We start from the raw sequence: 4,227 nt of genomic DNA, 5'->3' as shown, positions 1-4,227 counted from the left end.
CCTGCTGAAAGGTGGCTCAAAACGCTCGCCAGATAGCATGAAACCGTTGAAACATATTAAGTCAATGTTAATGTGTAAATGCCAATTGCATTTAATTAATGTTACAAAGTGATGTTGGTTCAATATCTTTTTTGCACCCGCAACTAACGCTGAAACAAGGTTGTGATTTCAGAATATTTAATCAACGGCTATGATGTTCATTCTACAGCACTGTTGTATCAACATTGAAATTAACAAGAATCATCTATAATATTGTTCAGAATGAAAAAAAAATATATTGTTGGATCAATGTTACATGTTGATTCTAAATCACTTTTGCTGAAACCCTGAAAATACAACTGAGATGTCAAAATAAAAGAGTGTTGCCATCTGATGTACCAAGTAAATGTTGAAACAACATTAATGTGTCAACTATACTTCAATGGTACACCAAGAAATCCCTAATTCCAAAGTTTGGGGAAACTTTTTAAAATAAAACGAACACCTGAACACACCTGACATCATATATATTGCTTCACAACTCCCAACTCATAAATACAAATCCTGAAAGCACTATTACGTCTGCATAATATGTTCCAGGGTCAGAAATAAACTTTTCCATTGAGGGGTAATATTTGCCCCATGGGACTGATTTCCAGGGGCATTTTTTTAAACCTTTGTAAGGGCAAACTTTATAATTAGCCATACTTTATTAATTGTATCCGTGTTATCTTTAATGTCAAATATTTAAATTTAGCCAATTACTAAAATCGATCAAAACTGTTACCAATAACAAAATATTTAAAATGGTATATTCTACATTTAAAAAATAGGAACTGATTGGGCTGCAATATTATGACAACAATTATTGTTAATTATTGCTGTTTATATTGTTATAATCAGTCAAATAAGAGAATAGAATACATAAAAACAGTCTATGGTTTGGAGAAATGGCATGTCATACTCTGACTACAGACAAACGTATCAGTTTATGATGTTAGTCCAGCGCAAATTATGCAAAAACTTCTATCACAACCAGTGAAGCGGTCTATGAGGCTAAATTAATCTCTTACATCATATCTGCAGTTTGTAGTTTATGATGAAAGAATTCACAATAATGCAGAAATCAGTCGGTTAGCGCAAGTATGTGATATCTAAACATCTCCCTCTAATACTAAATGGCCAGTAAAGGTATTTAAATATAGTTCAATTGGAAAAAAAAAAAAAAAAAAACTAATTTAAAAACAAATCAGTTTTAAAATGTGTTTTTGTACGAGAGGGTTTTCTTTGGTTTTCTTTAGCGGTAAATCCTGATATCTAAACATCTCCCTCTAATACTAAATGGCCAGTGTCCAGAGTCTAGCACCAACCAGTTTCTTGTAATCCTGAAGACCTCGATTAGCTGGTTCAGGTGTGTCTAATTAGGGTTGGAGCAAAATGCTCCAGGTGGTCCTCCAGGAGCTGAATTTGACACCCCTTTACTAAAGCATTTCTCTTTGTATCTTTTGTGGGTTTTTTAAACAGAAGGATAAGGGAGTGTAAAGTCCAAAACACACTGCACGATTTTAGCAATCCTATAAGATCACTGCATGTCACACTGTGCAACGCGTGTAGACTGTACGATGAAGACAGCAGCTGATTCGTACAATACTATGCACGTTACTGTAAGAATAAAACGTCATCAGCATGCGCTAGTGGTAAACAAAAAGAGCATGATAAATCACAACTTAGTAGTTGTATTTTTTTGTGTGCTGAAAAAAGTGGAAGTGGCGAAAGAGGAAGAGATAAGAGCTTGAGGTAAGAAATTTTATGTTTTAGCGCCATGTCGCGTTGATTTCATGTTGCATTTTTATTGGCTGGTCAGTAAACGTGGATCGTACCAGCAAACATCATGCTGTATTGTAGGCTAACTTTGGTGACAAGACCGTGACAACGGCCATCTTTGAAGCTCTCTCACAGTACGACATTAGAGCACCGATTAGGAGCCACGATCACAGAAATCGCCACGATTGTTTCACGATGCCAATCTCTCGTCTGGGACAGCCGAAAATCGTGCAGTGTGTTTAGGGCTTAAGGTGTTGTAATTAAATTTTTCCCATTAACAATCTTCAAGCATTTACTTTGATTCAATAAAATATATATTTTTTCAGGTTTTATTCACATGGTGGTGTGTTACGGAGTTTTTTTTTTTCTAAAATTAGATTTTCTATAATAATACAAGAGGTACATAAACACAAAATAAAAACCAAGCAAACACAAAAATCTTCAAGCATTTACTTTGATTCAATAAAATATATATTTTTTCAGGTTTTATTCACATGGTGGTGTGTTACGGAGTTTTTTTTTTTCTAAAATTAGATTTTCTATAATAATACAAGAGGTACATAAACACAAAATAAAAACCAAGCAAACACAAAAATACAGCAGTTAAAATTATCCACAACATCCAGTCTCGTACTGCTACCATCATTAAGACAAACTAATCCCAGTTCATCCATTACTTCCTCAGTTATGGTACCATTAAAATCAGTGAAAGCACTCCCCCACAGGGTATTATGGGCATTAAACTCCTTTTTATCATCTTTGGTAGTCAACTGGAGACTGACGTTTGATTAGTAAAAAAATGGTGGGTCAATATTGACCCCGGGAGGACATGTCCCACCCACAAATTACGGCAAATTATGTAAAAATGATATCTTTGCGGGCAAACGTGTCGTCCCTCACATTGTGATGGCTTTGAAATCCAATATAAGTGTATAGATGAAGGTTGGATGTCCACATATCGAATATGTACCTGATTTAAATCCAATTTTGTAAGTGGCTCAGATGGGGTGCAAAAAAAAATACAATCTCGTGCAACTAATTCCGATCTGTCTCAGATATGAGTAAAATTGGGATTTTTTGTGCCAATGTGAAGTCAGCCAATGTGTAAACTGTAATAAATGTATTCCCACAATCGAAGCACATTTGATTCTTTACACCACTGTCACTTTTCTGGTGTATTTCTGAAGCACCCTGCCGAGTACAACTCTTTCCACACAGAAAACATATTTGAGGCTTCTCCTTTGTATTGTTGCTGCACTGATCATAGTCAATGGTCTTTCTCCAGAATGGGAATGCAAATGAAATTTAAGAGTGTCTGCATCTGCAAAACTCTTGAAACATTGATCACATGTGTTCTCTACAGTGTGGATCATGTTTATTCTGTTGAAATGGCCATTTAAATCTCTTGTCACAGTATGAACACTTGTAAGGTTTTTCTCCAGTGTGACTTCTCTGGTGCTGTTTCAGTTCAGCATCTCTAATAAAGGTCTTTCCACAATCAAAGCACATATGATTTTTCACACCGCTGTGTCTTCTCTGGTGCATTCTAAAACTATCCAGATGTGAAACGCTCTTTCCACACAATGTACATATGTGAGGCTTCTCCTTTGAATGATCTTGCAGGTGGTCCTTCAAGGAATCTGCAATAGAGTTAAATGCTCTTTCTCCAGAATGAGAGCGCAGATGTAATTTAAGTGTGGTTGCTTGTTTAAAACCTTCCCACACTGATCACAAGCGTACGGTTTTTCTCCAGTGCGGATCCTCTCGTGCAGTTTCAATATGGTAACTTTTCTCCAGTGTGGATCCTCTCATGTGCTTTTAGTTGTCCTGATTGACTAAATCTCTTGTCACAGTGTGAACACTTGTAAGGGTTTTCTCCAGTGTGAATTCTCTGGTGCAGTTTCAATATGGTAACGGTAGCATAAGTCTTCCCACAATCGAAGCACATATGATCCTTTTCACCGCTGTGTATTTTCTGGTGTAATTTAAGAGCTCCTGCTTGTCTAAAACTCTTCCCACATTGATCACATGTGTAAGGTTTCTCTCCAGTATGAATTCTCATGTGATACATAGCACCTTGTTTGGATAAGAAACTCTTTTCACACTGAGGGCAGCTGAAAGATTTTTTGCCTCGTTTGCCGTGAGCAACTCAAAGATTCATCTTCAATTTTGACATGTTTCTCCTCTGCTTCATTCAGTACTTTGTTCTGCTCATTCTCTTCCATCAAGTCTGAAATTAAAGTTAATATTCAAAGTTAATTGTCATTTCAAGTAATAAAAAACATGATAGAAATGTGAATGAAAAGGACATTTGCTACAATTGCTACACAAAATGATGATTTTCAGGCCAAAAGTGGGCATGCTAGTACGTGCCAGGGTCAGGGCTTTCTTTGGATTCAAGGATTCAAAGCGTTTATTGTCATA

Source organism: Sinocyclocheilus anshuiensis, unplaced genomic scaffold (genome assembly GCF_001515605.1).
Source record: "Sinocyclocheilus anshuiensis isolate Anshui unplaced genomic scaffold, SAMN03320099.WGS_v1.1 scaffold3419, whole genome shotgun sequence".
NCBI classification, from domain to species: Eukaryota; Metazoa; Chordata; class Actinopteri; order Cypriniformes; family Cyprinidae; genus Sinocyclocheilus; species Sinocyclocheilus anshuiensis.
Note: the sequence above shows the minus strand (reverse complement) of the source record.